General features: G+C 44.8%; 1 long non-coding RNA gene across 7 annotated transcripts; it reads left to right on the forward strand.

Annotated features, from left to right (window-relative positions):
- Positions 1-242: 242 nt before the first annotated feature.
- Positions 243-22479, forward strand: LOC112263634. 7 transcript variants are annotated; one of them, XR_002955520.2, is made up of 14 exons: positions 243-2230; positions 4942-5016; positions 10884-10986; positions 11167-11328; positions 11628-11864; positions 13879-14042; positions 14687-14824; positions 15532-15593; positions 15702-16308; positions 16440-16612; positions 16723-16817; positions 21272-21432; positions 21523-21631; positions 22193-22479. It is a non-coding gene; the product is annotated as an uncharacterized LOC112263634 (long non-coding RNA). The 7 variants fall into 7 exon arrangements; XR_006084714.1 differs by having other exon boundaries at positions 15702-16040; positions 16172-16308; positions 21523-22479; XR_006084717.1 differs by having other exon boundaries at positions 15702-15835; positions 16172-16308; positions 21523-22479.
- Positions 22480-23056: the final 577 nt, after the last annotated feature.

The following is a 23056-nucleotide window of genomic DNA, read 5'->3' on the forward strand; positions in this document are numbered from 1 at the left end:
TTTCACTTGATTATCTCTAGACCAGGGTTTCCCAAACTCTGTCCTTGGGGTCCCCTGGGTGGAAGTTTTGGTTTTGGCACTAGCACTACACAGCTGATTAAAATCATCAAAGCATGATGAGTTCTTTTAAATCAGCTGTGTGGCATGAGGGCAAAAACAAAACGTGCACCCAGTTGGACCCCAGGACTGAGTTTGGGGAAACCCTACTCTAGATATGGGTATTCAACTCTTACCCTATGTGGTCTGGAGCCTGCTGGTTTTCTGTTCTACCTGATAATTAATTGCATCTGATGTTCCTGGTCTAAATCAGTCCCAGATTAGGGGGTAACAATGGAAAAAATGCAGTGGAACTGGCTGTGTTGAGTTAGAGGGCTATAGATTCTCCATTCATTTTACTGAGAAAGGAAGATATTTTTATGGGGGGGGGGCAGGTGCGGGTAGGCAGGCCTACTGGTTTCCAGCTATTAAAACACTGAGAAACTAGCCACTCTTGAACATATAGTCCCTTATCCTATTTGAGCCTATATCAAACACCAGACTAAATAGCCTACTTAAAACCTCTACGGGATCAGTATCCCTAAACCGGGATGATTAATGCTCGATATGCGATAATGTGACTAGAAAACGTTGTATACAACAGCCAACTTTCGGGGACATAGACATGTCTTATATGGGCAGAAAGCTTAAATTGTTGTTAATCTAACTGCAGTGTCCAATTTACAGTAGCTATTACAAAAAAAAAATAACATGCTATTGTTTTAGACTGGTGCACAACAAAACACATGGCAGCTGGTTTGATACATTCACCTCTGAAGGTAAATGATGTACTTAAATCAGAGCAAGATTACTGAATGTGTCATCCTGAAGGTCCCAGAGCTGGGAATTGGGTTTACAGTTTGACCCCACTGCTGTCTCTGGCTCCACCCCCTCCCTCCCACCCATCTTGATCTGTGACTTTCTGGAAGTATGTAAACTTAAAATGTTTAGTACCATATCATTTTTGTATGTTCTTTAGTTATGTACTTAAATGTATAAATTGACAAATTCGGCATACTCCGGCAGACTTGCTGCAAAATATTGTGTAGTGAGATCAGTCAAACTTTGCGGTACACTGCTGCCATCTTGTGGACAATCTAAATTACACCTAGGCTCCTATCTTAATGTATGGCCTTCCTTGCGTTTCAAAGATGATGATAATAACAAACTTTCTAAAATTGTTTATTTTACCAGATCTAATGTGGTGTTCTCCTACATTAATTGCATAGTTCCACAAACGTCAGTGTTTCTTTTCAAATGGTATCAAGAATATGCATATTCTTGCTACAGGCAGTTAGATTTGGGTATGCAATTTTCAGGTAAAAATAAGAATAGGATTTATTAAACATTTGTATTATTGGATAAGGTTTATATAGGCCTATTTCATACGTTCTGATGTGTTGATTAAATATTTGTTTATTGTAAACGACGACAGCATTTCTTGGCATGATCATCCATGAAAAGGTCATTTTTAAATGTTCAGTATCAGCCCCAATTCTATATTTTTGTTCAACCACACTAATTGACTTGGGCAACCACCATCCTGTCCGGTGTCTCCAGCGCTTTTGACCTTTCAACAGAAGAGGCTCGCGTTCGACAATGCACTGTGAGGGTTTAATCCATAATTCGGAATTAGAATACTAATTTAATAGGATCTCTGAGTTAATGAACACGACGTATTAATATTTCATAACCGGCAGAAGTTTGTTTGCTAAATCCGTAATGTGCATTTCACAGCCCTTTTGTTCGTAACTTTTTTTTTTTCTTTTCCTGCCGCTGTTTCTAATCGAGCTACTTTTAGCTCATGGATAGATTTGCAGGTGGACACGGGAGCGGTGATGGAGGCGAAGGGGCAGGTAGAGATGTTCTTTTAGCGCGCTATGTAAGTGGACCACTACTTGGCAAAGCATAAAAGGAATCTGAAGTAGGGAAGCAAGAACAGATGTAAGGGAGACGACCAAATTGCTTTGACAAAGACCGGTGTTTTGATTTTGGTTCCAGGAATGTAAAAGAACTAAGGATGATTGGCATAACTATTGCCTTTGTAGTGCGCCTGGATAATAGGCCTAAATGTGAATATATTTCTGAATACACTGGATAGTTAGCATTTTTGTGGACTTTTCAAGCTATTTTCCCCCATGTACTTTGAGAATGCTGTTAAGAATGCAAATATTTTTTGCCCTTCGCATCCTTGGTAAGTAAGTTAGGCTACTTGCAATCTGACAACTTTGATACGATAATAATTATAAAGCGAATTTACTTGTTTGAAGCATGCTGTGTATTGGTTTTTTAGTGTTAATGTTTTTGTTTATCTTAAATGTAATCTACTAGTTGGTGTATTGTATTATGGGGATGGTTTGCGATGCCGCAAGACCAGTGCGCTCATTGCCACCCACTGTATCAAGAAAAGGTCCCCCGGACGCCAGCGTGTTCGACAGAAACCGAAGAATTGATAGATCGAATACACGATTTTTCCACCTTTTCAATAATGAATACTGGGTATTCTGACTGATTTGAACTGGCAGCAGTGTCATCATCCTCACAGTGGAATCAAATGTCAGGACAGGTGGCACCATGTTAGAGGGCGTTGACTTGAGCGCTTATTATGGTGTCCTGGGCAGTGTATTTGCCATGTATAGACCACTAATAGAAGATGGATTCATAGAAAACCTCAAACGTTTGTGTGTATTTTGTCTGGGAGAACGGACTGTGGTTTGGAGGCAGAATTGACAAAGGCTGTATCACTTGAGCTTGGCAAACTGTGATGGTTGTTTTTTTGCTATCCACCTGCATCCAGAATGATGACAAGGGTTTTGTACTGGAGGTGTGCCAATGCCACCTTTCTGAATGAACTGCTCCGTAATAGTGCTACTGTATGGGTTGGAGAATACTGCACTGTCTCCCTTAACTCTCCACCCACCAACCCGCCTGTGGTGTTCAGCATCCCAGACTGGTGCAACTATGATAAGTGGAGCAAGGTGCTGGTGGACCCATCAATGGTGGAGCTCTGCTGGCAACACGACCAGATGGGTTTTAATAAGAACGTGTGCTGCAACATGCCCCTGTTTGAGAAGCTCACCTTAGAGACCAGGATGAGTGGCTCGTGTCCGTCTGTGTCAACAAGGAGACCAAGGACATCCTGCCCCAGGTGTGCCAATATCTGACTGGAACAAGCCCATCATTGTAGACATGGCTGACCTGGCTCTCTGTGCTGAGCTGGACTCTCTGAACTTCACTCAGAAGGTGTGCTCCAGAAACTGCTAGCCAACCTGGACAATACATGGCTATTGGCGTAATGTGCTAACCACACTGGCCCTGGGGGTGGAGGGGGAAAAGGAGGAGGCCTGATAGGGTTTAAGCCAGTAGAACAATGCCAGTACCACAGCTGGGCAGCAGCGCACTTCTAGACGCTGCTCTCCTGGCCCTGTGTTGGGACTACGACCAGGCCAACTTTGCATCATCCGTCTGCACCAACAATGGCCTCCTCTCCCTGCTCACCAAGGAGCCCTCCAGCCTGTGAGTGGTGGGCACGCTCTGCACCAACTACACCAAAGGAAACTGCCAGGGCAAAACCAACAGCACCTCCACAGACTCCCAGCCCTGCCTGGTCAGAGACATTGTGAGGAGGCTGGACTTGTACTGCAGACTTCAGCCTAGCCTGTCAGCCAGGCTCCAGTCAGACGCAGGCTCTGCAGCTGCTGCTGCACTGCGGGGTGGAGGCCCTGCAGCCTCGCTTGGAGGGGCTCCTGACCACACACATGGCCTCTGTGGTGGACCAGGCCACCAGTGTAACCATGGTGCTGCTGGTGGCCCTGGAGGAGAGCCAAATGACGTCCCTACGTGTGACTGAAAACATCCGCTTCAATGTGCTAGGGTCTGTGGTGCTCTATGTAGAGAGGGAGACCAACCTTGACAACGAGGGTCCTGCTGCAGTGCTTTGGGGTAGGTGGGCTGGGCAGACTTTATCTGCAGATAAAGAATTCCAACATTGTGTGTATTGTAAACTGCTACATTGAACGGTCCTGAATGAATGGTGGTCATCTATACATTTCCCTCAGGTCACAAGGCCTGTGCATCTCCTCCTCATGGACTACACCACGTTTGCCAGTTCTTTCTGTGAGATGCTACCCCACTCTTCCACCAAGGCACCTGCAAGTTCCCGGACATTTCTGGGGTTTGGATGTACCGATCCTGTGCAGGTGTTGTTACATGTGGTCTGCCACTGCGAGGACGATCAGGTGTCCATCCTGTCTCCCTGTAGCGCTGTCTTAGGCGTCTTACAGTACGGACATTGCAATTTATTGCCCTGCCCATATCTGCAGTCCTCATGCCTCCTTGCAGCATGCCTAAGGCACATTCACGCAGATGAGCAGGGACCCTGGGCATCTTTCTTTTGGTGTTTTTAGAAAGTCAGTAGAAAGGCCTCTTTTTAGTGTCCTAAGTTTTGTAATTGTGACCTTAATTGCCTACCGTCTGTAAGCTGTTAGTGTCTTTAACGACCGTTCCACGGGTGCATGTTCATGAATTGTTTATGGTTCATTGAACAAGCATGGGAAACAGTGTTGAAACCCTTTACAATGAAAATCTGTGAAGTTATTTGGATTTTTACGAATTATCTTTGAAAGACGTTTTATTTATTTTTGCTGAGTTTATATCAATTACCATGAGGGCTATTGTGTCAACAGATGGTGTACACAGTTTCACACCTGTCATTGATAGGGGACATTAAATCGCTTCCTCTGGATGAGATGAACTGACTGACATTGTGATTAAATGACATACCAACACTAATCTCTAATCACATGTTTATTGTTGTTGATACTGTGTTGCTGTTGTCCATCTTGATTTATTACCTTTAACCATCCAAATGATAAACTTGAAGATTTGTTTGTTTTTCCATAACAGATAGTACTGACCAGTTTGATGCAGACAGGAAGACATGTGACCAGTGATGGATTTTTCCTCATCAGGGTGACAGAAGTAGGACTGATATTTATTAGGTCTTTTTATATTTGTGACTGGTAATATAGGTACTAACAAATACACTCCCCAATGTATTTATTTGGACAGTGAAGCTAAAACTTTTAATTTTGCTCTATACTCCAGCATTTTGAATTTGAGATCAAACTTTATTTGATACACTGACGATTTTACAGGTTTTCCTACTTACAAAGCATGTAGAGGTCTGTAATTTTTATCATAGGTACACTTCAACTGTGAGAGACGGACTCTAAAACAAATCCAGAAAATCACATTGTATGATTTTTAGGTAATTCATTTGCATTTTATTGCATGACATAAGCATTTGATACTTCAGAAAAGCAGAACTTAATATTTTGGTACAGAAACCTTTGTTTGCAATTACAGAGATCATATGTTTCCTGTAGTTCTTGACCAGGTTTGCACACACTGCAGCAGGGATTTTGGCCCACTCCTCCATACAGACCTTCTCCAGATCCTTCAGGTTTCGGGACTGTCGCTGGGCAATACGGACTTTCAGCTCCCTCCAAAGATTTTCTCCTTGGTTCAGGTCTGGAGACTGGCTAGGCCAGGACATTGAGATGCTTCTTACGGAGCCACTCCTTAGTTGCCCTGGCTGTGTGTTTTGGGTCATTGTCATGCTGGAAGACCCAGCCACGACCCATCTTCAATGCTTTTACTGAGGGAAGGAGGTTGTTGGCCAAGATCTCTCGATAAATGGCCCCATCCATCCTCCCCTCAATACGGTGTCCCCTTTGCAGAAAAGCATCCCCAAAGAATGATGTTTCCACCTCCATGCTTCACGGTTGGGATGGTGTTCTTAGGGTTGTCCTTCTTTCTCCAAACACAGCGAGTGGAGTTTAGACCAAAAAGCTCTATTTTTGTCTCATCAGACCACATGACCTTCTCCCATTCCTCCTCTGGATCATCCAGATGGTCATTAGCAAACTTCAGACGGACCTGGACATGTGCTGGCTTAAGCAGGGGGACCTTGCGTGCGATGCATGATTTTAATCCATGACGGCGTAGTGTGTTACTAATGGTTCTCTTTGAGACTGTGGTCCCAGCTTTCTTCAGGTCATTCACCAGGTCCTGCCGTGTAGTTCTGGGCTGATCCCTCACCTTCCTCATGAGCATTGATGCCCCACGAGGTGAGATCTTGCATGGAGCCCCAGACCGAGGGTGATTGACCGTCATCTTGAACTTCTTCCATTTTCTAATAATTGTGCCAACAGTTGTTGTCTTCTCACCAAGCTGCTTGCCTATTGTCCTGTAGCCCATCCCAGCCTTGTGCAGGTCTACAATTTTATCCCTGATGTCCTTACACAGCTCCCTGGTCTTGGCCATTGTGGAGAGGTTGGAGTCTGTTTGATTGAGTGTGTGGACAGGTGTTTTTTATATAGGTAACGAGTTCAAACAGGTGCAGTTAATACAGGTAATGAGTGGAGAACAGTAGGGATTCTTAAAGAAAAACTAACAGGTCTGTGAGAGCCAGAATTCTTACTGGTTGATAGGTGATCAAATACTTACAGTATGTCATGCAATGTCCATTAATCACGGTACTCCATTCTGCTTGTTTATGTTTTATCTGTCGGCCCCCGTTGCCTAGTCAACGCCATTTTACCTGCTGTTGTTATGCTAGCTGATTAGCTGTTGTCTCACCTACTGTTTTAGCTAGCTTTCCCAATTCAACACCTGTGATTACTGTATGCCTCGCTGTATGTCTCTCTCAAATGTCAATATGCCTTGTATACTGTTGCTCAGGTTAGTTATCATTGTTTTAGTTCACAATGGAGCCCCTAGTTCTACTCTTCATACCCCTGATACCTCCTTTGTCCCACCTCCCACACATGCGGTGACCTCACCCATTACAACCAGCATGTCCAGAGATACAACCTCTCTCATCATCACCCAGTGCCTGGGCTTACCTCCGCTGTACCCGCACCCCACCATACCCCTGTCTGCGCATTATGCCCTGAATATATTCTACCATGCCCAGAAACCTGCTCCTCTTATTCTCTGTCCCCAACGCTCTAGGCGACCAGTTTTGATAGCCTTTAGCCGCACCCTCATACTACTCCTTCTCTGTTCCGCGGGTGATGTGGAGGTAAACCCAGGCCCTGCATGTCCCCAGGCTCCCTCATTTGTTGACTTCTGTGATCGTAAAAGCCTTGGTTTCATGCATGTCAACATCAGAAGCCTCCTCCCTAAGTTTGTTTTACTCACTGCTCTAGCACACTCTGCTAACCCTGATGTCCTTGCTGTGTCTGAATCCTGGCTCAGGAAGGCCACCAAAAATTCAGAGATTTCCATACCCAACTATAACATCTTCCGTCAAGATAGATCTGCCAAAGGGGGAGGAGTTGCAGAGATAGCCTGCAAAGTAATGTCATACTTTCCAGGTCCATACCCAAACAGTTCGAATTACTAATTTTGAAAATTACTCTCTCCAGAAATAAGTCTCTCACTGTTGCCGCCTGCTACCGACCCCCCTCAGCTCCCAGCTGTGCCCTGGACACCATTTGTGAATTGATCGCCCCCCATCTAGCCTCAGAGTTTGTTCTGTTAGGTGACCTAAACTGGGATATGCTTAACACCCCGCCAGTCCTACAATCTAAGCTAGATGCCCTCAATCTCACACAAATCATCAAGGAACCCACCAGGTACAACCCTAACTCTGTAAACAAGGGCACCCTCATAGACGTCATCCTGACCAACTGCCCCTCCAAATACACCTCTGCTGTCTTCAACCAGGATCTCAGCGATCACTGCCTCATTGCCTGTATCCGCTACGGAGCCGCAGTCAAACGACCACCCCTCATCACGGTCAAACGCTCCCTAAAACACTTCTGTGAGCAGGCCTTTCTAATCGACCTGGCCCGGGTATCCTGGAAGGACATCGACCTCATCCCGTCAGTTGAGGATGCCTGGTCATTCTTTAAAAGTAACTTCCTCACCATTTTAGATAAGCATGCTCCGTTCAAAAAATGCAGAACTAAGAACAGATACAGTCCTTGGTTCACCCCAGACCTGACTGCCCTCGACCAGCACAAAAACATCCTGTGGCGGACTGCAATAGCATCGAATAGTCCCCGTGATATGCAACTGTTCAGGGAAGTCCGGAACCAATACACGCAGTCAGTCAGGAAAGCTAAGGCCAGCTTCTTCAGGCAGAAGTTTGCATCCTGTAGCTCCAACTCCAAAAAGTTCTGGGACACTGTGAAGTCCATGGAGAACAAGAGCACCTCCTCCCAGCTGCCCACTGCACTGAGGCTAGGTAACACGGTCACCACCGATAAATCCATGATTATCGAAAACTTCAATAAGCATTTCTCAACGGCTGGCCATGCCTTCCGCCTGGCTACTCCAACCTCGGCCAACAGCTCCTCCCCCCGGCAGCTCCTCGCCCAAGCCTCTCCAAGTTCTCCTTTACCCAAATCCAGATAGCAGATGTTCTGAAAGAGCTGCAAAACCTGGACCCGTACAAATCAGCTGGGCTTGACAATCTGGACCCCCTATTTCTGAAACTATCCGCCGCCATTGTCGCAACCCCTATTACCAGCCTGTTCAACCTCTCTTTCATATCGTCTGAGATCCCCAAGGATTGGAAAGCTGCCGCAGTCATCCCCCTCTTCAAAGGGGAGACACCCTGGACCCAAACTGTTACAGACCTATATCCATCCTGCCCTGCCTATCTAAGGTCTTCGAAAGCCAAGTCAACAAACAGGTCACTGACCATCTCGAATCCCACCGTACCTTCTCCGCTGTGCAATCTGGCTTCCGAGCCGGTCACGGGTGCACCTCAGCCACACTCAAGGTACTAAACGATATCATAACCGCCATCGATAAAAGACAGTACTGTGCAGCCGTCTTCATCGACCTTGCCAAGGCTTTCGACTCTGTCAATCACCATATTCTCATCGGCAGACTCAGTAGCCTCGGTTTTTCGGATGACTGCCTTGCCTGGTTCACCAATTACTTTGCAGACAGAGTTCAGTGTGTCAAATCGGAGGGCATGCTGTCCGGTCCTCTAGCAGTCTCTATGGGGGTACCACAGGGTTCATTTCTCGGGCCGACTCTTTTCTCTGTGTATATCAATGATGTTGCTCTTGCTGCGGGCGATTCCCTGATCCACCTCTACGCAGACAACACCATTCTATATACTTTCGGCCCGTCATTGGACACTGTGCTATCTAACCTCCAAACAAGCTTCAATGCCATACAACACTCCTTCCGTGGCCTCCAACTGCTCTTAAACGCTAGTAAAACCAAATGCATGCTTTTCAACCGATCGCTGCCTGCACCCGCATGCCCGACTAGCATCACCACCCTGGATGGTTCCGACCTTGAATATGTGGACACCTATAAGTACCTAGGTGTCTGGCTAGACTGCAAACTCTCCTTCCAGACTCATATCAAACATCTCCAATCAAAAATCAAATCAAGAGTCGGCTTTCTATTCCGCAACAAAGCCTCCTTCACTCACGCCGCCAAGCTTACCCTAGTAAAACTGACTATCCTACCAATCCTCGACTTCGGCGTCATCTCGACTTCGTCATGTCATCTACAAAATGGCTTCCAACACTCTACTCAGCAAACTGGATGCAGTATATCACAGTGCCATCCGTTTTGTCACTAAAGCACCTTATACCACCCACCACTGCGACTTGTATGCTCTAGTCGGCTGGCCCTCGCTACATATTCGTCGCCAGACCCACTGGCTCCAGGTCATCTACAAGTCCATGCTAGGTAAAGCTCCGCCTTATCTCAGTTCACTGGTCACGATGGCAACACCCATCCGTAGCACGCGCTCCAGCAGGTGTATCTCACTGATCATCCCTAAAGCCAACACCTCATTTGGCCACCTTTCGTTCCAGTACTCTGCTGCCTGTGACTGGAACGAATTGCAAAAATCGCTGAAGTTGGAGACTTTTATCTCCCTCACCAACTTCAAACATCAGCTATCTGAGCAGCTAACCGATCGCTGCTGCTGTACATAGTCTATTGGTAAATAGCCCACCCAATTTCACCTACCTCATCCCCATACTGTTTTTATTTATTTACTTTTCTGCTCTTTTGCACACCAATATCTCTACCTGTACATGACCATCTGATCATATATCACTCCAGTGTTAATCTGCAAAATTGTAACTATTCGTCTACCTCCTCATGCCTTTTGCACACATTGTACATTGTATATAGACTCCCCCTTTGTTTTCTACTGTGTTATTGACTTGTTAATTTGTTTATTCCATGTGTAACTCTGTGTTGTCTGCTCACACTGCTATGCTTTATCTTGGCCAGGTCGCAGTTGTAAATGAGAACTTGTTCTCAACTAGCCTACCTGGTTAAATAAAGGTGAAATAAAAAAATAAAAATAAAATGCAAATTAATTACTTAAAAATCATACAATGTGATTTTCTGGATTTTTGTTTTAGATTCTGTCTCTCACAGTTGATGTGTACCTATGATAAAAATGACAGACCTCTACATGCTTTAAGTAGGAAACACTGCCGATTTCGCAGGTTATCAAATACTTGTTCTCCCCATTGTATGTATGGAAATACCCTCAAATAGAAGGTGACATTCTGTACTGTCGCCTCATAAAATACTTGACGTCAAATCAAAATGCTGGATTATAGATCCAAAGTAAAATGTTTACCATGACTGTCCAAATAAATATGTAGGGGAGTGTAAATTCTTCACACACGTCTGGAGATGTCTCAAGGCATAGTGATGGCTAGGTATGAGTATTTGTAATGTAGAGATTTTTTAGTTTGTTTATTGTTACTTGGTGACAGTTTTTATGATATTCTTGTCTGGCTTATGGGTGCTTGGTTTTAGTACGTGGTGTGATTCTGTTACAGGAGTATTTCCGTATCCCTCCGACCATTCTGAGTGCAGTGATTATACATCACCACAGTCCGACAGATACTGCAGTACTTCAGCAGGAACCAGGGAACATTGCATGTAATACAACACACTTTATATCAGTTGTCCTCTTAGACAGGTCTTCCATGGAAAATACTGAGGTCACTTGACCTCAATGGGACAACCTGATTTGAATACATTTTTATAAAATAATGTAGCGAAACCTTTTCAGTTCTATGTTCACACAGGATAATCACTTAACCTCTCTCTCTGTCCCAGCTTACAGATAACTACCTAGGCACCATGGTATCTGTGCTTTTTCATACCCACTTGGTCAGGGACAGGAGCCTCTTTCCTGAACTGGTACCCCTACTTTCCCTGGTCAACCCTGCAGACATCCAGTCTGACATCGCTGCCCCCCTTACAGACCAACCTCATTGTGTAAGTGAAGTAGGCTTCTGATACAAGTCATCATGAGCCAAGATGTCTTTGTGTGTTGGTTTCTGCATTATAGATGTACATATAGTACTGAATGGCTATAGAACTCTTATTATTCTAGAGTCAAAGGTCATGGACTAGCACAGTAAAATACCCGCTCTATTCAGACACAAACAGACTCCCAATATTGGAGTCATTTTCTATTGAAACTACTGCTTTGGCCTTCATTTATATTGGGTCATTTGAGTCTCTGAAAGAGATGTGCTTTCCCAGTCATGTTTTGCTCTCTGCTTTTTGTTCAGGTAAACAACAACTATGTCCTACATTCCTCTGCTCGCTCTCGCTTTCTTCAGGAGAAATACCATCAACGGCAACATCAGGAGCCTGTCGGTGGAGTAGCGCAGGGCCTTGGGAGGTGGTACAGCCGAGCCCTCAGCTCCCTCAACATGACAGCCGGCGGCCCCTCCTTCATCAGGGACACTGGTAACCTGATCGTCTACCTGCCCTTTCACAGCTTCCAGCACCTCTCACCTGCTCAGGTAACAGATAAGACACCTCTGTGATACCAGAGCCGCCACAGCCAGGCACTCGTCAGTGGTCTCCATTGTGTCAGTGGTTGTGGCCATAGCCAATGTTCAGAAAGTAAACGTCAGAATGCATGAATTATGGTTGGCTATGTGAAGAAAAGTGAGTGATCTTTCAATGCTTAAAATGTGAATATGATCGTTGCACGTAAAGTAAGATCCAAAATAATTGTCAGCCATGATAAAGATGAGCAAAAAAGACTGTATAAATTAAATAATACAAATACTGAGCTGTATTGTATACAGAATTTCTATTTATACTATTGCGCAAAGAAAAATATTTTGTTTAATAAGCAATACTTATTTTCTCAGTACCTTTCAATCCCTAACCTTGGATAATGTTTTTATGAGATTGGAGAACACATTGGGAGGGATCTTATTCCTCAATACAGAATCTTTCCATATCCTTGATATCCTTTGTTTTTGCTAATGGACTGCCCTCTTAAACTCAAACCACAGGTTTCAATGGGGTTCATCTGGAGACTGAGATGGCCATGGCAAAATTTTGATTTTTGGGGGGTTAATTAACCATTTCTTTGGATTTCGATGTGTGCTTCGGGTTGTTGTCTTGCTCAAAGATCCACTTGTGGCCAAATTTCAACCTCCTGGCAGAGGCAACTAGGTTTTTGGCTTAGATGTCCTGGTCACTGGCATACTACAGCCTCCTGCAGCTCCTGCAATAATTGGAGGAAATTAGTTTTAAAAATGCAAAATAGCATGATATTAGCTATAAAACAGCAAAAAAAAATCTAATTTGCCCCATGGCAAAATGTGTTGAATTGTAGGATGTTAGCTATTTTCCCCCATAAGAAATGCTTAGACCTTTCTCAGACCTTGCTGAGTGCTCCACGAAACTGCGGTACGCCACTGGTCCTGGTCCTGGTACTGGGTTAATTTTATTAAGTCATTGACCTTAAAGGCCCAGTGCAGTTAAAATTCCTGTGTTTTTATCATATTGTATAACAGCTGATAAAACGTACACTGTAAAAATGTGTGAACGTGATTGGGTTTGTTCAGTGCTGCCCGGCTTCAGTAACAGAGGGTGGGGATGATTATGGGGGTTGGTTAGTAGGGGCTTTGTGACCGATGACAAGCAGCCAGTCTGCAGCAGTCTGACCCCAGATGAGGTGAGGGGGGTTCTGGAGGTGCCTTGACCCTTTGATTACAGAAGCACAACTAACCCCACATTTTCAACGTGTGCCTCATGGCTGCTGCCTGCCATGCGCCATAAGGGGCCTTAGTCAATGGAATGGTAGGGTGGGGAAACAGAAGCAGAAAATAAAGCTTTTGTTTTGAGCCCAGTGGGATTTTCTTCATTTTCCCAAGTAGTTTCCATTTCAATTATACAGATATTAATAAAAGAGTTAAGACCGGTCATAATGATTTGTTCCATCTTCTTTTTGTGATGTTATCCTAGGCCAGTGTAATTGTGGACAAAGTGTCTCTAAACAACAGTATTATTTCTGTTTTTGAAGGACATGGCTTTCTGTTTCAGAAAGGGATTGTAAACAGGGTTGCATATTGTCTCTGATATGGTATGCTAGATGTTTGAGGATGTCTCTGTTTCAGTGTAATGGTTCTGTGCATAGTAATGGTCCATTCTGAGCCAGCTGGCCTAAAGCCTAGAGCAGTCCAGCCAGGGGTGACTCAAGGACACACACTATCACCATGGCAAACCACACAACCCTGTCAAGATGTGTGTTTCCTTAATTCATTATACACCAGATGACTCTACCTGTATTAGCGAAGTATCTAATAGCTGTATAGTGTTACAAAGAGCAAGGACAATTTGTCAGATCTTTTGTATCTAGTTTCCTTTAACAGATTTTTGCATTATTAAAAGTGTTTGAATGATGAGTTAGAAATAGACGATCCCTCTTTCTCCATCCCCCCCACCACACACGCTTTCATATCCCCAACCTTCCCTTCTCGCTCTTTCCTGCTCTCTCCCTCCTTGTGGCCCTTCTAGCTGGGGCAGCTGCAGAAGCTGGGCTCTCTGGTGAGTGGGGTGAAGGTTGAGACTCTGTGGAGCTTGCCCTCTGACATCCTGCTGTCCTCTCTTTCTGACGTCGCCCTGCACATGCCCGGCCTCAACCCCCCCCACAGGCCAACACCATCACCACCTAACTCTGGGTACGGCCTTAGAGGGACACACCAACACAGACCCCCATCCTCACAAACAGCGACATGCTCACTCATACTAAATTAAGACAATCGACAAGGTACACAGTAACATGGCTTCGGCAGTACGCTGCTACTCTTGGCTCAGTGGGCGGTATGTTTACAAGGCTCTGTCAGTATGCATGCATGACCATAACCAATGGAGAGGAGGAGAGCAAGGTGGAGTGTAGAGGGGGACCACAGCTGGCATGCCCAGGTGTACCCAGGCTTCTTGCCCTGCCTGACAGTCAGATAGGGGTGCTGTGGCCCTGTGCCAGCTGGAGCTGTATGCTCCATAAGGACCCGAGCCAGGTATAGACTGACACACTGGGCAGGCTCAGAATTGGGCTGTTTCTTAGAGAGGAGGTGCCAACTATGTATGAATGAGGTCACTCTGAGACGTTTGAAATTACCCCTCTTTTTTGTTTGCCCGATAATTTTTTTAAATGGTTTGTGAACATGTATTTACATTCCACCAACATATTTTGTGTACCGATAGTGTTTGTCAGAAGCCTATTTAGTCACCATTGAAATCCACTTTATATCTACATGTTTATCTTTGAATTGGTGTCGTTTAGTCACTATACTCTGTCTGTGTTGTGTTGACCTTTGTCCAGGGCTCACCAGAGGTGACTGGCTGGTTGGATAAGGTGGAGCCCCTACTCCCCAGCACCCCTCTACTCAGTGTGCTGACCAGGGCTAGTCTGCTGTTGACCAACAGGACCTTGGCAGGAAGACGAGCCTGGAACACTCAGGTAGGTAACGTCTATGAGCTGACTCATGCCCTCTCTGCTCCAGCAATACCTGTGACCTGCAAGTCGTTTTCAAGGGGATACAATTCATGCATATCAGTATAGGAACATCTATCTATCCCTAAATACTCAGTGATTTTATTCACCCAAAGAAATGTAGAGATTTGAAAAGGATTTCTGAGTGTCAGCATGTTACAAAATGTGGGTCTCTCCTCTGTCATGCAGAGGTGTGTATGACACAGTCTTGATTAGATGTTAAATAATTAACCGTCAGTGGAGAGGTCGGCCTGTTGTACAACCCCTGCCCTGACTGTTTAAATAGGCTGTTCTATGTTCTGAACACACACAGCGTATCTGTGACTGTCAACACACACACCAGGTCCCAGCTGCCACTATGTGGTGGTGTCTCAGACTGGTAATGGCCCTGCTGCTAGCTTTGCGCTGCGCTGTTTCACCACACTGGCCATGAAAGCTGCCCTATAATCCCCTGTCTGTTGCTACTAATGGGCCTGAGGGCGGCCTGCCAGCACCATTAAATGACAGCGCCCTCATCCTGCATGTTTATGCACACTGTGAAGTGGCAAAGCACAACAATGCTGTGCTACTGACCTCTATAGGACTGCAGGGTATTCTCTCTCTGGCTTTCTCTATGTGTGTTGGGAGATGGTTTGTGATCAATACTAATGATCACTTCTGGTTTCTTTTCCCAGGCTAAAACTATTTTTAAAGAAGCAGTGAAGACCATGCCCAATCTTTCCACTGAGACGTTTCTGTGAGTGCACATCTATGTGAAACATAGCTGCAGTTGATTTATTACTAACCTCTTGTGAATGTGCTCCCATTCATATTTGTAATCTATTTTGTCTCTCTGGTTATACAGTGCCCTTGGAAGCATTTCTTGAGGTGTAAGCTGCACAGCCCTGCGACAGCTCATCCGGGACAAGCCATCATTTTCCTCAATGTGGAGTGTCATTGCATTCATGAAAGAGCAGTCTGTTCCTCCATTCCTCACTGGTACATGAGCAAATACTTAACTCAATTAACTAGCTCAGAGGAATGTGGTTAACATTTTGCATGGTTCCACTGTTAGGTATAAAGATATGTTATATAAGCGTAATTGACAACCCTCATGCTTTTGTTTCATCGCGGAGCTGTACTACTTTGACTTCTTCTTTGAGCTGCTGGGAGACATTGGCGCTCAGATCGCTCTGGCCCTGCCGTGAGTCGGTCTTACTGCCATTAATCATCACTACAGATGGTTTGAGCATCAACAATGCATCACTGTCAACGTTGTGTGTGTGTGTGTTCCTGTGTGTGTGTGTGCATGCTCTTGTCTGTGTGCATTTGCAGGGTGAGCACTATTAAGAAGTTCCCTGCTGACATGACGGATAATTTCAAGGAAGATGATTGTGCAGGACTCCCATCACGTCCTGCTCCTACCCAGTACAAAACAGGATATTCTGGTGGACAAGATGGAGCAGAGACTTGTCAGTACCCTCTCCTGTACCCCATTACTGCCAACACATTAAGACTGGGGTTTAACTTTGGTGTCTTCGATTTGAAATGTTTATGTTGAAAATAATCTACAGGTATAAATTGAAAATGTTCTCTCCCCCAGGACATGTACACAGGAGAGTTCACTGAGGATGAGTTCTGCTCACTGGGCATCATGGTGACCTATGTAGTGGATGAGGTGTTTGTGCAGCTGGTGCGGAGCTTCATTGTGGAGAGCCTGGAGTTCCTCAGAGTTCTGCTACAACAGCAGCAAGAGGGACAACGTCGCACCTTCGGGTACTGTAGCACCCTCTTAAACAACCACCCCACACACCCCATTTAACCTTTCGTGATAACTCTTGTCTCCTCACATCAAATGAAAAATGAGCCTTTTTGTGCGCTCTTAGCCCCGTTCAGAACTGGAGCCCTGAAGACACTCAATCAAGTGGACAGATGATTATTTTTCTTCCTTCCCAAAGCGACGCTGCAGCAGGTTCCCCAGGTGCGTTTCCTGCTTTACTTTTCCCTCCGTCTTTAACACATAATTTCCATTATTTATTCAAGGTTAGTTCCTTTGCAATTGATTTGACCATTGTCATGATTCATTCATTTGGGTGTCCTTAAAGTTATTGAGAGGTGTTACAATTGCCACACGACACCAGGAATCAGGAAAGGATGGATTTGTAAAAGAATCCTGCAGGTGTCCACTGACAGGACTCCTAGAGGTGTCCAGGTGCTATGCTGCCTTGGCCTGTTGGCCCCTAGTCAGGCTGATGACCCTAATGACCCAGGGGCGTATAGCGAGGCTGTTTGAGTCAGAGCCCTCTGCATTCAGGGCCAGGACCAGTGTGAACAGACACAGCTGTTTGAGAGGCAGCAGTTTGTTATTCAGTACTTCCTGGGTTTTCTCAAAGTGGGGCAGGTCACACGAGAGTGCCACTCTGTCTCACATTGAGACCTCTGTCTTACAGTTGAAGTCGGAAGTTTACATACACCTTAGCCAGATACATTTACACTCAGTTTTTCACAATTCCTGACATTTAATCTAAGTAAAATTTCCCCGTTTTAGGTCAGTTAGGATCACCACTTTATTTTAAGAATGTGAAATGTCAGAATAATAGTAGAGGGAATGATTTATTTCAGCGTTTATTTCTTTCATCACATTCCCAGTGGGTCAGAAATGTACATACACTCAATTAGTATTTGGTAGCATTGCCTTTAATTGTTTAACTTAGGTCAAACGTTTTGGGTAGCCATCCACAAGCTTCCCACAATAAGTTGGGTGAATTTTGGCCCATTCCTCCTGGCAGAGCTGGTGTAACTGAGTCAGGTTTGTAGGCCTCCTTCCTCGCACACGCTTTTTCAGTTCTGCCCACACATTTTCAGGGCTTTGTGGTCAGGGCTTTGTGATGGCCACTCTAATACCTTGACTTTGTTGTCCTTCAGCCATTTTGCCACAACTTTGGAAGTATGCTTGGGGTCATCATCCATTTGGAAGACCCATTTGCGACCAAGCTTTAACTTACTGACTGATGTCTTAAGATGTTGCTTCAATATATCCACATAATTGTCCTCCCTCATGATGCATTAATTTTGTGAAGTGCACCAGTCCCTCCTGCAGCAAAGCACCCCCACAACATGTTGCTGCCACCCCCGTGCTTCACGGTTGGGATGGTGTTCTTCAGCTTGCAAGCCTCCCGCTTTTTCCTCCAAACATAACGATGGTCATTATGGCCAAACAGTTATATTTTTGTTTCATCAAACCAGAGGACATTTCTCTTAAAAGTACAATCTTTGTCCCCATGTGCAGTTGCAAACCGTAGTCTGGCTTTTTTATGGTGGTTTTGGAGCAGTTGCTTTTCAAGTTAGCGGCCTTTTAATTTATGTGGTAATAGGACTTGTTTTACTGTGGATATAGATACTTTTGTACCTGTTTCCTCCAGCATCTTCACAAGGTCCTTTGCTGTTTTTTTGGGATTGATTTGCACTTTTCGCACCACAGTACATTCATCTCTAGGAGACAGAACGCGTCTCCTTCCTAAGCGGTATGACGGCTCCGTGGTCCCATGGTGTTTATACACTGCTCAAAAAAATAAAGGGAACACTAAAATAACACATCCTAGATCTGAATGAATGAAATATTCTTATGAAATACTTTTTTCTTTGCATAGTTGAATGTGCTGACAACAAAATCACACACAAATTATCAATGGAAATCAAATTGATCAACCCATGGAGGTCTGGATTTGGAGTCACACTCAAAATTAAAATGGAAAACCACACTACAGGCTGATCCAACTTTGATGTAATGTCCTTAAAAAAAGTCAAAATGAGGCTCAGTAGTGTGTGGTGCCTCCACGTGCCTGTATGACCTCCCTACAATGCCTGGGCATGCTCCTGATGAGGTGGCGGATGGTCTCCTGAGGGATCTCCTCCCAGACCTGGACTAAAGCATCCGCCAACTACTGGACAGTCTGTGGTGCAACGTGGCGTTGGTGGATGGAGCGAGACATGATGTCCCAGATGTGCTCAATTGGATTCAGGTCTGGGGAACGGGCGGGCCAGTTCATAGCATCAATGCCTTCCTCTTGCAGGAACTGCTGACACACTCCAGCCACATGAGGTCTAGCATTGTCTTGCATTAGGAGGAACCCAGGGCCAACCGCACCAGCATATGGTCTCACAAGGGGTCTGAGGATCTCATCTCGGTACCTAATGGCAGTCAGGCTACCTCTGGCGAGCACATGGAGGGCTGTGCGGCCCCCCACAAAGAAATGCCACCCCACACCATGACTGACCCACTGCCAAACCGGTCATGCTGGAGGATGTTGCAGGCAGCAGAACGTTCTCCACGGCGTCTCCAGACTCACGTGTCACGTGCTCAGTGTGAACCTGCTTTCATCTGTGAAGAGCACAGGACGCCAGTGGCGAATTTGCCAATCTTGGTGTTCTCTGGCAAATGCCAAACGTCCTGCACGGTGTTGGGCTGTAAAGCACAACCCCCACCTGTGGACGTCAGGCCCTCATACCACCCTCATGGAGTCTGTTTCTGCACATTTGTGGCCTGCTGGAGGTCATTTTGCAGGGCTCTGGCAGTGCTCCTCCTTGCACAAAGGCGGAGGTAGCGGTCCTGCTGCTGGGTTGTTGCCCTCCTACGGCCTCCTCCACATCTCCTGATGTACTGGCCTGTCTCCTGGTAGCGCCTCCATGCTCTGGACACCACGCTGACAGACACAGCAAACCTTCTTGCCACAGCTCGCATTGATGTGCCATCCTGGATGAGCTGCACTACCTGAGCCACTTGTGTGGGTTGTAGACTCCATCTCATGCTACCACTACAGTGAAAGCACCGCCAGCATTCAAGTGACCAAAACATCAGCCAGGAAGCATAGGAACTGAGAAGTGGTCTGTGGTCCCCACCTGCAGAACCACTCCTTTATTGGGGGTGTCTTGCTAATTGCCTATAATTTTCACCTATTGTCTATCCCATTTGCACAACAGTATGTGAAATGTATTGTCAGTGTTGCTTCCTAAGTGGACAGTTTGATTTCACAGAAGTGTGATTGACTTGGAGTTACATTGTGTTGTTTAAGTGTTCCCTTTACTTTTTTGACCAGTGTACTTGCATAATATTGTTCGTACAGATGAACGTGGTATCGTCAGGCGTTTGGAAATTGCTCCCAAGGATGAACCAGACTTGTGGAGGTCTTGGCTGATTTCTTTTGATTTTGCCATGATGTCAAGCAAAGAGGCACTGAGTTTGAATGTAGCCTTGAAATACATCCACAGGTAAACCTCCAATTAACTCAAATTATGTCAATTAACCTATCAGAGGATTCTAAAGCCATGACAATAATTTTCTGGAATTTTCAAGCTGTTTAAATGCACAGTCAACTTAGTGTATGTAAACTTCTGACCCACTGGAATTGTGATACAGTGAAATAATCTGTCTGTAAACAATTGTTGGAAAAATTACTTGTCATGCACAAAGGAGACTTGCGACTTTCCAAAACTATAGTTTGTTTACAAGAAATTTGTGGAGTGGTTGAAGAATGAGTTTTAAATGACTCCAACCTAAGTGTATGTAAACGTCCGACTTCAACTGTAGGTAGGGTGACTCTTTCGGTCAGAAACATTCGATTTTGCAATGCATACATTATTTGGGAAAACTGTTTTTACCCACAACATAAGGAAATACTAAATTATGTAGTTACACTGCATTTCTGAGATCACTATACAAAAAAACTGTCCGACAGCTAGATACAGGATTCTTACAGGGTTCAAGTGTAATGGCTAATTTAGCTGATCATGCTTAATATATTATATAACAATAACTTACACTGCCATAAATGCAAGGACAGAAAAGTCATGTTTTATGACACACTATTTTGGACAAATCAGTCAAGACACCAACCATGATAAAAGGTTAAACATACAGTAGGTTTAAATAAACTTGTGAATTTTTTTGACTATAGCTATGATCCCCCTTATGTTAATGTAATGACATAAAAAAAATGGCATTCTTATTGATTACTTACAAACAGCTGTAACAAGTTGTCCAGTGTAGAAAATCCTCACTGGAACCTTAGTTTATAGAAAAACCCATATAAACCCTGGATTGTATTGGCCAATGAGCGGCTTTGAAAGGACCAGGTCGGCACTCCCCAGAAGAATCAGTCTTGCTAAGGAATGAATGGAATTCAAAGGATTTCAATTAAATGTTTCAAAGACAAAATTGCATGTATTTTTGTTGTTGTAGTGGGGACAGTAAAATGTGTACTTTCTAAAATGTATACTTTAAGGGGACACAAAACATCTATATATTTTATGTTAAGCTCACATAATATAATTTAAAAGTATGCATTAAGGTGACTAATAGAATAAACATGGCAAAAATAAATGTAGACATTAATAAATGCATTTCTATAACTTCCAAAACATTTTTTACTATGATAGGAGTGCCAAGATGGGGGCGCGGTGGCTTCAAGCTGGGCCGTCTGAGGCTGACCTGTTCAGAAGAGCAGCAGCTTTACCGGGACTGCTGAGCCATAGCCTGGCTTTTGGACCCATAAGCTCCTGGCGCCATGAGGTCTTCATTGAGGTTGGAGCACTGGCAGGTGCAACATGCCTTTTGTTGTTTTGCTACCACAAATATGTCTAGTGCCTGAAATTAGTTTCAAATCCTCTTAACTTGTTACTATCTGCAGCTGGCCTCCCAGATATGGCCATGTCATCTTTGGTGAAGGTTGAAGGACTGACACCATTCTGGCTGTGTCCCTCATCCGGGCAGACAAGTGTGAGGATTCAAAAACACATGTCAGTTTATCTTCCATGTTTTGTATTGCCTCCTATCAAATTGTTGTTTTTCTTTGTGTCCATGTCGTGTTTGACCCAGCCCAGAATGTTTCTCCTATAAACAGCGATTGATTTTGTGACGTGTGCAGCTGATAGCTATGTCTTCTTTTTTTAAAACTAGGCAAGTCCGTTAAGAACACATTCTTATTTTCAATGATGGCCTAGGAACAGCCTTTTTCAGGGGCAGAACGACAAAATTTTCCTTGTCAGCTCGGGAATTCGATCTTGCACCACTAGGCTACCTATCTAGCAAATTTCACTGAAGTTAACATTGTCTTGATCTTAGTCGAGGGTAATTAAATTAGATGCGTATTATGTCAGTACATACTTTCAGCATGTATATTTTGTAACTTTGAGTCTGAATAAGAAGAGGAATCAGGATCGAGTGGAAGAAGGACAGCTCAAGGTTTGAGGGAGTGTTGGATGTAGGATGCAATTGTATGCTAATTCTATTGTTGAGTTGATGTTGACTTTGTCTCCATACAGTTATTGTTGCTTTTGTGTTTGTGTGTCCCCATGCAGGCAGGTCACCAGGGCTGGCACTGTGCCCTAGTCCTCTCTGTCACCTTCTGGGACTGCTGATGGTGCTGTTAGTTTCTGCTCTGTAATGGCCTCCCCTTCTGATGTGTAACCCTCTCACCCCCAATGGGCCACGAGGACTCTCTCCCACACAACTACAATGTTAAACAATAACGTGTAATATATTTGAGTAAGGCTTTTGTAATGGATGGTTATTCAAAAAATGCAGAATTAAGAACAGATATATCCCTTGGTTCACTCCAGACCTGACTGCCCTCGACCAGCACAAAAACATCCTGTGGCGGACTGCAATAGCATTGAATAGTCCCCGTGATATGCAACTGTTCAGGGAAGTCAGGAACCAATACACGCAGTCAGTCAGGAAAGAGAAGGCCAGCTTCTTCAAGACAGAAATTTGCATCCTGTAGCTCAAACTCCAAAAAGTTCTGGGACACTGTAAAGTCCATGGAGAGCAAGAGCACCTCCTCCCATCTGCCCACTGCACTTGCACTGAGGCTAGGTAACACGGTCACCACCGATAAATCCATGATTATCGAAAACTTTAACAAGCATTTCTCAACGGCTGGCCATGCCTTCCTCCTGGCTACTCCAACCTCTGCCAACAGCTCCGCCCCCCACCCACGCAGCTACTCGCCCAAGCCTCCCCAGCTTCTCCTTTACCCAAATCCAGATAACAAATGTTCTGAAAGAGCTGCAAAACCTGGACCCGTACAAATCAGCTGGGCTTGACAATCTGGACCCTCTATTTCTGAAACTATCCGCTGCCATTGTCGCAACCCCTATTACCAGCCTGTTCAACCTCTCTTTCATATCGTCTGAGATCACCAAGGATTGGAAAGCTTCCGC

The sequence above is a fragment of the Oncorhynchus tshawytscha genome, linkage group LG12, assembly GCF_018296145.1.
Source record: "Oncorhynchus tshawytscha isolate Ot180627B linkage group LG12, Otsh_v2.0, whole genome shotgun sequence".
Taxonomy (NCBI): domain Eukaryota; kingdom Metazoa; phylum Chordata; class Actinopteri; order Salmoniformes; family Salmonidae; genus Oncorhynchus; species Oncorhynchus tshawytscha.